The 11,975-nt window shown below is 41.3% G+C and overlaps 1 long non-coding RNA gene across 1 annotated transcript; it reads left to right on the top strand.

The window, feature by feature from the left end:
- The first annotated feature begins 7,414 nt into the window (after positions 1 to 7,414).
- Positions 7,415 to 9,901, top strand: LOC148513928 (uncharacterized). Its single transcript, XR_015880134.1, has 4 exons — positions 7,415 to 7,568; positions 7,807 to 7,920; positions 9,180 to 9,461; positions 9,753 to 9,901. It is a non-coding gene; the product is annotated as an uncharacterized LOC148513928 (long non-coding RNA).
- Positions 9,902 to 11,975: the final 2,074 nt, after the last annotated feature.

Raw genomic sequence — 11,975 nt, 5'->3', positions numbered from 1 at the left:
TGATAATTATTGATTACAAAGAGTATTTATTTTTCTTTTATAGTGGAATATCATTTCAAAATCATCTTCTTTATAATAATAAAAAATCACATTTTCTGATATATGTATATATATATATATATATATATATATATATATTTATATATAAAGTATATTGTACAAATAAATTGTGGTTCAATACTCCTTTATATTTCTATTCCTAAATCATTGACTGATATATACCCTTTTTGATACACCTTATAAATTACACCAATTATTTTACTAATATCCTTCTCTAAAAACTGGACTCATAGTATTTTGAAACAAAACAGAAAAGAAAATAAGCCGCCACTCGGTTTTACCCATATCATACATGGTATCAGCAGCGTGGCAATATTAATGCCATAAATTTATACAAAACAGAAAATCTTTTTCTATCGGCTAACAATAATATACTGCAAATCTATGTGTGTGCAGCAAATAAAACCAAGGGGATTTTGTCATGATTTGATCAAAGCATATAAGCCTGCAGCCCATCGTGAAGGGACCCCTTCTTTTTGTGCAGGTCCCTACTCTAGCATATATGCCCAGCACATCATTACATTGCAGTTAAATGTACTCACCTCCCAGATACAGAGGGACACATCTATATTTGATTGACTCTGGCAGTGGAAAATTGAATACCAATTTACTCCTTTTAAAAGCAAGCCTGTATGGATAGATTGTATCCCAAACCTAGCCTGACGAAGCCCGCCTGTACGGGTGAAACGCATTGCATTCTGGAAACTCTGGAACACTGACAGCTTATAACACATAGCCTGTAAGAAGTCTGCTGGCGGACACTATTTTGTTCACTTCGTATCCAGCACAGGCTGCTCTTGCTGCGCTTGTGATTCAAAAGGTGAGCTTCAGTGAGCTCTTTTATCCTGCTGACTGCGACTTCAAGAAGGACTGTGTCCTGCGGAACACGAGGGGAAGAAGAAGGAAGCATTTTGCCAGCTTACCATACCGGGTGAGTAAAACGCTGATCAAGTGTGTCACTCGTGAATTTTACACACGCTACATTTACCACCATCAAACACATCTACCATAGATGATTGTGTTATATCCAAATTGACTAATGTATTTGGACCATAAATGACTATAAAGTTCTCACATTATCATCTCAGAGCACCGTGGGTTAAATGAGATCCTGTATTCCTCACTACTGCATAACTTTGTTGTTTTTTAGGATAAGAAGTCCTTTATATCTGCCCTCCTGCAACTGTGCACCTTGTTTTGGGACAATCAATTACCCTTTGAACATTCTTCTTTGTATACTGGTATTAGGACCTTTTTCAATATTAAGAACGATTGTCATTTTATACAGTGCTTTTATAGTGACAGTATATGCTTTTATGCATTTAACTTATATAGATTCTTCTACATACAGCTAAATTTAGCTTGGTATTATTTTTAATATATTATTATTATTATTATTATTATTATTATTATTAACATACAAGATCTTAATAAGAAAAAAAGATATACAAACTGGCGCCAAACACTCTATTTATATATTCATAACTTGATGCTGCTCCCTTGTGAGGGGTAGTCTGTCCCTCTAATGGGTATTTGGAAACACAAAAGAAAGAGGCAGGGAGCACACAAGTTATGAACAACGATTCTCAATAGTTGTGTCTCCACTAATACGTACACTGTGGTAATGAGGAAACAATTCAATCAAGCCAATGGTAATTGTATAAACATTGTTTAATTATAAATGCATAAAATAATTATGGGATAAATCATAATTCCCTAATATCATAAAATCGGTCACACATATAAGCTTATATGAAAAAGAGGGGGGGGTGATGATGTAAAAAAAAAAATAGATAAAATTGAAAAAGTAAAAGAAAAATAAGAAACGACTAGCTAGTGAGGTCGAGAAATGCGTCAGTGGCTGAGGAGCTGTTTGTTTTATTCCCTTGGATCATGGTCATTATTGCGGCAGCAGAGCGGAGAAAATTAGCCCGGTTGCCGGCAATTACTATGCCACTCAGAACAAGCTGCCCCAAATACGCTGCGAAGCATACCCATTCACTGGTGAGAAACTTACCTACTGGACACAGATCGAGGCCGCCGCCGATTACATCTGAAAATATCCTCATCAGTCCGCGTCACATGTGTGGACTATGCAGGTATGTTAAACGGGGAGACGGCATGCTAAGGAGCAGACACGGCTGCAGGTTACAAACATACTAAAGTCCATTTTTGGTTGCTGCAGCAGTCTAAAAATACATTGTATACCTGCTTCCAAAATAAATAAATTAAATTAAAGACCAACACTGGATGGTTGCAAACCCCTGGAGCAGGCTATTCCGATTGAAGAGGAGGGAAAATTACATATTGGTGCTCTTAGCACAATTACTAACTATATGTTAGTTATCAAAGTTTTATTGGACACAATACGTTGGATTTTCAACAAAGGGTATATAGATAATTTGTGCTATGACAAATAAGACTCTTTTTACTTTTGTTTCCAAAGTACTCCATTGAGAGACATTCAACTGTTTATTAATATCCATTTTTTTCTTTTACTTTTTCAATTTTATATATTTTTTTTACATCATCACCCCCCTCTTTTTCATATAAGCTTATATGTGTGACCGATATTATGATATAAGGGAATTATGATTTATCCCATTATTTTATGCATTTATAATTAAACAATGTTTATACAATTACCATTGGTTTGATTGAATTGTTTCCTCATTACCACAGTGTATGTATTAGTGGAGACACGACTATTCAGAATCGTTGTTCATAACTTGTGTGCGCTCCCTGCCTCTTTCTTTTGTTTTTCCAAGATCTTAATAAAGTTATACTAATTATATCGGAGTGTGTTTTTAGTATTACCTTTTTAGTATCATCTATTACTAATTTCTTTCTCGCTCTCCTCCTTGGGCAAGCGCTGGCTTTTCCCTGTTTAGAGTCATTGCTTGATCGCCATTTGTACAAGTGGCATCCTGTGTACAATCAAGCAACACAAACACACACACACAAAAAAAATACAGGTTCTCTGTTTTTAATTGTGGTTATCACAATTGTAAACAGCCTAGTTTGGATGCCATTGTTACAGGGTTTTGTGCCTTTTTCCTTGCTTTTGTTTGTTTGCTTGTACATGCATTTGTCTGTTTTAATCTCATATGTCTGAAGCAAATATTCTATTTTTATTCTTTTATTAACAGATTATAATTAATATATGAACTCACAAAGTGTTACCCAGGATTATATACCTTTGAATCATTAGGATAATTTAATCTCAATAATACATTGCACACCAGATGAGGTAAAAGTCAAGTTGTATTTATATAATCAAACAAATTGATGCATTGATGTTCATAAAGATCACATACGTTAAGTATAAAATAAAACAGTATTTAAACATCACAATATTAGATATACAGAGATGAGAGAGAGAAAGAGAGAGAGTGAGAGAAAACCAAGATAGTTGTTAGAAAGTATGGTGGGAGATGAGTGTGTATGTTTTGCTATGAATTATGTAAGTTTATAGGGGATAAGAGTTATTTCTGCAATACTGCAGATACTGTATCTATAGATGACTGGTGGGGTACATTCATCAAAAATAACATTTATAGTGTGTGTGTGTGTGTATATAGATATGCAACTTATTGAAACAAAACAGAAAAGAATTAAGCCCGTACTCAGTTTTTCCCTTATCATATGTAACCCTCTCTCCCGTACCCTATAAAGAGACCCTAGGTTACCAGATACTATACTTTACAATATATGTGCCTCCACCTAGGCTGGGGTTATAGGGCTAGCCTAGGAATGCCCTGTTTGAGTTATACGGTGTAATATGATGAATTTAATGTGACATGTAATTCATACAATACTGGTGCATTAACACTTTACTATAATGAATTGACCATCTGTTACTTTTCTCCACAGGCTTCCCTCGATGACGCTCTTCCAATTCCTAGAGGTAAGTATTGCACACTGCTTATAGTAGGTTAACACTCTGTATTTACATATGTCATAAATTCAGAGAAAAAACATATTGATACAAGATTCACTACATATATAACACCAATTTTACTTTCATATGCAAATGGAATACCTTTTACACTAATATAAACTATTATAAACTTTAATACCTTTGCACATAAAATGTTGCTTAGTATTTTAGTCTCTGCCTATGAAGTTCATTAATGTAGCAGATAAAGGTCCTTAATATGTCCAGAACCACCTGAGCATAAATCCTAGTATCACTTGGCAGCGCAAAAGGAAGTTCAAAGTCCATTAAAGTTCAACACAGTCTTCCTTAGTAATATTGCTACAAATGTATATCCATATACACTGACAAATTTAGAAGAATTACATATTAGTCAGTAGAGGTAAGCCAGTGCTATATATACAGCTAAATTATGCTGTCTTTCTCTCTTATATAAGCTGTCTGAGAGCCAAAAGCATTCCTGAAGTGATTCTTCCTCAAACTACCTTTTCCTCCCCCAAATCCTTTATAAATGATAATGTAAGACCAATAATTAGTTTCTGTCTCCATACAACGACCGCATTAGTCTTATAGGGGCCCATTTATAAAAGTGCATTTGAGGTAAATTCCTTGAAAACACCTGTTTTGGGGGGTTTACCTCAAATACTAAGTATCCCCCGAATGTATGAAGGAGGGACCGCAGCAGGTATCTCCGATACCTGCTGTGATCCCGCCATTGCCGCCGGCAGCCGCCTCCCCCATAGGTTTCTATGGGGGATGCGATGCTGCCAAATGTATCAATATCGGGAATGCGAAGCATTCCCGATATTGACCCCAGCAGCTAACGCTATCTGAAGATAGCGTTAGCCGCTGTGTCCTATGGGCACTTTCCGCATTTCAGCCGGCGGAGGGATCTTCCAGGTCCCTCTGCCGGCAATGGGCGCCGCTCATGTGCAGTCCTTGGGACTGCGCATGCGCAGTAGCCCGGAATGCGCTCCGGCCACATCGCAGGGACGGGCTCTTTTCGGAGCCCGTCTCCCTGCATGTGCCGGGTCATACATTCGGCCGGTATGATCGCATTTTGCAATGCGATCATTGGCAGTACTGCATGCCCTGATCGCATTGCAAAATGCGATTCTTAATAAATGGGCCCCATAGTCTTATCCTTTCCTTTCCCTGTTAGTCTGAAACTCAGTGTCCGCAGAATGGGTGTCAGCTTCTATACTATATATATTTCTCTCTGAGTTCAGAGCAATTAGTGGACTACTGTGGCTACTTAATGCTGCTTGCAGGGCAGTGTGCTTTTCTTTATCTACTAACTCGCTCCATCCTGCGCTGTGACTCAGCTGATCATGAAGGGTGGGTTAGCGCTGCAGATGCCTGTAACTGCAACTCTGTTGCACTGTTTAGCTGATGTACAGGGAGACCGAACAGAGGCCTTGCCCACTGCCTCTGTAGCTGCCTGTCGCGTCTCTTCGCCTCTAACTGCCTGTCAGGCGACCAGTGGCGTAACTAGGGGGGGTCGAGTGGGGCTTGTGCCCTGGGCAACATGACATGCCCAGCAGAGGGGGGCGCCAGCCAGGGCATTGTTACCCGCACCGTCCGCTCTCCGCCCCCCCCTCACCACCCGCTCTCTGCTCCCCCCCGCTTCCCCTGACGAAATCTACTACTGTACACAGTACAGTGTAGTGAGTGACTAGCAGCAGCAAGCTGCTGGTGCTGACTGTAGGGGGAGCTGCAGAAGAGATGCGCAGCCCCTCCAAGGCAGTCCTCCTGGTATTCTGCAGCATGCTGACCCTGAGAGGCTGAGAGCTGCTGCCGGCGCCGGGTGACACGGATAGTGAAAGTTCTCCTTCCCCAGCGCTCTGCAGCTTCACCACTGGTAAGTATTGGGGGGAGGGAACAGCATGTCAGCATGTGTGTATATGCATCAGCGTGTGTATATATGTGTCAGCGTGTGTATCTGTTTCAGCATGTGCATGTGTGTATCTGTGTCAGCATGTGTGTATCTGTGTCAGCATGTGTGTGCATGTGTCAGAATGTGTGTATCTGTGTCAGCATGTGTGTATCTGTGTCAGCATGTATGTATATGTGTCAGCATGTGTGTGCATGTGTCAGAATGTGTGTATCTGTGTCAGCATGTGTGTATCTGTGTCAGCATGTATGTATATGTGTCAGCATGTATGTATATGTGTCAGCATGTGTGTATATATGTGTCAGCATGTGTATCTGTGTCAGCATGTATGTATCTGTGTCAGCATGTGTGTATCTGTGTCAGCATGTGTGTATCTGTGTTACTGTCAGCATGCATGTATCTGTGTCAGCATGTGTCAGCATGTATGTATATGTGTCAGCATGTATGTATATGTGTCAGCATGTCTGTATATATGTGTCAGCATGTATGTATCTGTGTCAGCATGTGTGTATCTGTGTCAGCATGTATGTATATGTGTCAGCATGTATGTATCTGTGTCAGCGTGTGTGTATCTGTGTCAGCGTGGGTGTAATTGTGTCACCGTGTGTGTATCTGTGTCAGTGTGTGTGTATCTGTGTCAGTGTGGGTGTATCTGTGTCAGCGTGTGTGTATCTGTGTTAGTGTGTATCTGTGTATGTGTCTGTGTGTGTCTGTATGCGTCTGTGTCAGCGTGTGAGTGTGCGTATCTGTGTTGTGTGTGTCTGTGTGTGTCTGTGTGTGTATGTGTATATGTCAGTGTGTGTATATGTGTCAGTATATACTTTATGTGTATGTGTCAGTGTGTACTGTATGTGTATATGCCAGTGTGTATGTTTGTGTATATGTCAGTGTGTGTATATGTGTCAGTGTGTGTATATGTGTCAGTATGTACTGTATGTGTATATGTCAGTGTGTATATGTCAGCGTGTGTGTATATGTGTCAGTGTGAATATATGTCAGTGTGTGTATGTGTATATGTCAGTGTGTGCAGCGCCGTAGCAGGACGGCAGTGCGCCCTGTGCTGCACTTCTGCCCCTCTCGCTCACCCCCACCCCCCCTCCCCCTGAGCGCTTACCTTTTCCTCTTGGAGGTGGGTGGAGGGCAGGGATCTTCGCCGGCATCGCTGTTGTGCGCCGCGCAGCACTGCAGGTCACTTTCTGCAGACCTCTCCGGAGTCAGGCAGTTCGTGGCCGGTGTCTCTAGAGGATTCCGCCCTGTGCGGAGGCACCGGCTGCACCACCCTCCCTACGGCCCTGAGTGTGTGTTTATGTGTCAGTATGTACTGTATGTGTATATGTCAGTGTGTATGTATGTGTGTATGTCAGTGTGTGTATGTCAGTGTGTGTGTGTGTATATGTGTCAGTGTGTATATGTCAGTGTGTGTGTGTGTGTGTGTATATATATATATATATATATATATATGTGTGTATACATGTGTTAGTGTGTATGTATATATATATATATGTGTCAGTGTGTGTGTATCTGTGTCAGTGTGTCTGTGCTGAGAGACAATGCGGGAGGGAGCTGATCGCCTGACTGAGAGACGACGCAGGGAGGGAGCTGATCGCCTGACTGAGAGACGACGCAGGGGGGAGCTGATCGCCTGACTGAGAGATGACGCAGGAGGGGGAGGTGATGGTATGTTGAGAGATGAGGCAGGGGGGAGATGATGGTGTGCTGAGAGTTGACACAGGGTGGCGGTGATGGTGTGCTGTGAGACGACACAGGGGGGAGGCTATGGTGTGGCTGACGGATGATGCAGTGGGATGATGGTGTGGCTGAGAGACGCAGGGGAAAGGAAGTTACACAGGAGGCACGAGGCTGGTTGAACCGCTGTTGTAGGATGATGACGCTGTTATTATTCCCACACGAACAGCCATCTTCCGGACGATGTGACCTACATGAATAGTGAATACCGACTGAAGACGCCATCGTCCCAGGGAGGATACATTTCTTCAGAGGTTCCATGATGTGAGAAACCACCGCAGAGGTAAGGTGCATATGGAATGTAAAGGAATGTGCCAAAATATGGGTGTCGTGTCATGTTGGCACGCCCCATATTCAGTAGCCACGCCCCTTCTGGTAGGTGACCACACCCATATTTTTGGCGCGCCTGCAGCGTGCAAGATATTTTTGTAGTGTTTGTATGGGGGGGGCGCCAATCTGAAACTTGCCCTGGGCTCCACAGACCCTAGTTACGCTACTGCAGGTGACTCTCCGCTACTTCTTAACCCTTCTGATACGGCAGCCTGCTTACGACCAGCATCCGGATCTTCCGGAATAGCCGCTGCCCCTGTTCACTGCTGCACTTCTGCAGATACAAAATCTGCGGCCCGCCGGAGCTCAGCAGGTCCCGCGGTGACTTCTCCCAGCTCACGGTAAGAGCCCTCACTGGCTTCAGTTCCGTAGGCTCTCCAGCACTGCCACCAACCGTCGCTAATAGCCAAGCAGTACCAGAGAGACTATCCGACCTGAGCGCTCAAGAGGGAACTGCAGACAGACTTAACTGTCACCCCAGTGCCTATATCCCCACTCTACAGCCATGAGACTAGTCCCTAACTGCCAGGAGCACAAACCCTTCTCTCCTGTCCCTGCATTACTAATAGACTACCTAGCTGCTCATACCATTTCTAGCACTTTCCTAGGTAGTCTCATGCCACTGCTACTGGCTCTACCTCGAGGACCCAATATGCTTACAATGTTAATATACACAATACATATAATGCACTCCATTACATAGATTTTATCTTATGCAGTTACATATTCTTATATATTTGATATATATATTTCCTACCTATATTACAGTGACAATCCTTTCTGAATAAATAACATCTAAACACAAGAGTTTATCCATATATATCTGGAAGTATACACCAAACATACAGATATGTCCACATACACTTCCCTGCAAGTGAAGAGAAGCTTTTAAACTAGTGGTATACCTCAATTCATCCTATATTGAATAAACAGATATTCCATAGTTCCTAATTCTTCTAATGTAAAATGTTGTATCTAAATACTACATACACACATAACAAGAAATAATACAGATAAATATATGCAAAAATATAATTGCAAAAATAATATTATTCTATAAAATATTTAATAAATAATAATGAAAATAATAAAAAATTAAAACAATAATAATAATAGTAGTATGATAATAAATCTAAATACAAATGCATAATAATAAATATGAATGTCATTCATATACTTAATAGTATCGTTAATAACGCCGGCACTTAACAGTCTATTTACAGACAGAGACGTCAGCCCATCAGTAGACCACGGTGTCGGTCAGCTATTCTTCTCAACAGTTGTTACTCTATATCATCTGTTCTGTGGGAACTCTGCCAAGCATCCTATTGCTGTGTGGAGTGCTATCCTGGTGGATCATTTCTGAATTATCCAGCACCCTTACTAATATCCATTTCAGTGAATGAGCTTTGGCGCACTACAAATACCAGCTAGATGCTGACACACATCAATATATTCACAGGATACCCTCAGTATTCCATATGGTAACAAGCGGTGAGTACTAGAACTTTATTTTCTTATAAATTGACTCTAACCAACATTTTTGTAGGAACTGGATCTAGTCTTATATATAGAAACATTTTATCAGTTACAAGAGCTGTTGCAACAACTGTATCATTGTGTTGATATTATTCTTATCCCAGAGTTACATTGTATGATGTCATTTTATTGTCATTGTGTGTTTAATAAATGTTTTTCATGATTCAGAGAGGCTAATCAATTGGATCAATCAGGTACACTTTACTACACAGTAGCAGCAGCACAACTTATTTATTTTTCTTGCAGTACTACCTCAAAAGCAATAAAAAAGACACACCTTGAGAAAGATCCTTTTGGATGGAAACACGTTGGTGTGGGCAGTCCAGTGTTTGGAAAAAAGGAGGACCCTACCTGGGAGGAAGGAGAGTATTTGAAAATGGGGCCCCATTTTGTTTGCATCACATTTTGATATCCCTTGAAGCCTAGGTAGGAGTTCATCCAAATCTGTGTTTTTATATCTATGGAATTTGTTACCTTGGAATTAAAGAGCTGTATGAACTTTTTCTCCTGACTGCTGTACTCCATGATTGGTGGGGAATAGCAAGCGTGAAAGTTTTACCACAATAAGAAGGAGGGAAAGAGTCAGTTGAGGACAACAAAAGACCCACATGATGTGCTTATTTTTATTCTTGTGTTGTGTGAGTGGGGGCATCTCAAAATATTTTATCTATGGTGAAGGTGTTTTATATCAGCGGGAGCAAGAGTATTTCATAATGGGCTTTATTTTGATCATATATCCGAGAGTGCTATGATTGGGGGCATCCCCAGCAAATCACTATTGTAAAGTGTGTTACAGAGTCTGAAGTGAGGGGGATCAACCTCTACTAAGTACCTTTAGAAAAGTAATATCCAGTTATATTTGAAGCACCTGTGTACAACTATAGACATTTTTTGTTTTTATGTTTGGTGTGGAAATTAGGTGTGTTCCATACATATTTTAGTGGACATAGGCTGCTGGGAGTGTTCACTAGGTTAGGACCATTTTTCTTTTATTGCACTAGAGATATCCTAATACTCTGGTTTGCATCAATAAAGCCATCACTAAACAGGGAGACCTAGTGGAATTAATGTGATGAATCAGGATAAAGCCTTCTAGTGATGTCAAGGAGATGAAGTCAGCTTGATCCAGTTGCATCAGCCAAGCAAGCCAAATGTTGAATCTGTTGGGCATGATTTTAAGGTCATCATATAGGAGGGAGATTGGCCTGTAGCTTCCCTCCAGTAAAGGAGCCTAGTCCTCCTTATTGGTTGGGTATGGTATGCTGGTGCTCAAGATCCCGGTGGTCAGAATCCCAACATCAGCATCCCAACAGAGTTATGATACAGACACCTTGTTGGTTGGTATCCTAACCCTCCCCCCCTCCCTACCCCTAACCATCTCTTTGTGGTCCCTAAACCTAACCTCCCCCTAGTGCTGAAACCTAACCTCCCCCTTCCCGCACCCTAAACCTAACACTCCCCCCTTAATGCCTCATCCTACCCCTCCCCCTAGTGCCTCACCCTAACCCCTAATGCTAATCCTCCCCCTTATCTTGCTACTTACCTTTGGGATGCCAGTGCCTCGAATCTGACAGGTGTCGGAATTCCAGTGCCGGCATTCTGAGCGCCTGGATGGACACAGTCGGTATTATGACCGCTTCTCCTCCTTATGTATAATGAATATAGTACCAGCTGTAGTGGCTGACCCAAAGGTAGAATCTTTATGAATAGTGTTAAAAGATTCTGGAAGATAGGATATAAATCAATATTACATTTATTATGGTAGAGGGATGCAAAAACATCTGCGCCACAGTTGGTTGATGCAGATTTCAACACCTTAATCGTGGTCAAATGAGGTGTTGCATGGTCCATGAAAAGACACTGAAGGAACACAGCTGAGGAGGTGTGGGAGGTCTGGGGAGGAAAAAAAATGGAGGGGAAAAAACAAACATAAAAAGTAATCAGAATGTCCAAAACAAACATAAAAAAGTAGGAAGCTGATAAGGTGAGTTAGAGGAAATTCAGCTAGCACATCAGAGGGAGGAGGCAGAGTATGGGGATGCGATCAATAGTAGCCTTTCTGTAGGTGGTGGTGGTGGTGGAGTGAACAGGACTCTGTGGTGGTGGAGTGAACTAGCATGTCCAGGTGAGTGAAAAAGTAAGGAGGACTGTCAGTAAGCCTGTTTGGGGATGTGGAGTGAGGGATTTAGAAAAATGTGTCTGATGTGTTAAATTGTATCTGAAGGGAATTCAGGAGGGAAAAGACATGGTCTAGTGGTGTAAGGAAAGAGGTAGTTCCTTTCAAAGTAAGAATGTAGCCTGAAAAAAAGAAACATGTGAGGGAAACGGAGAAGCTATTCAATACCATAAGTTTAAATAACAAAGATCATGTTGAAAACACTTAAAAGTTGGCAGTTCCATAGAGGGGTTTAACAGCAAATGTAACATAAGAACAGCAGAAGTAGCTACTGTATAGACTGCTAATTCCAA

Source organism: Taudactylus pleione, unplaced genomic scaffold (assembly GCF_031769625.1).
Source record: "Taudactylus pleione unplaced genomic scaffold, aTauple2 ptg000266l, whole genome shotgun sequence".
Lineage (NCBI taxonomy): Eukaryota > Metazoa > Chordata > Amphibia > Anura > Myobatrachidae > Taudactylus > Taudactylus pleione.
Note: the sequence above shows the minus strand (reverse complement) of the source record. Positions and strands in the feature narration are given on the sequence as shown.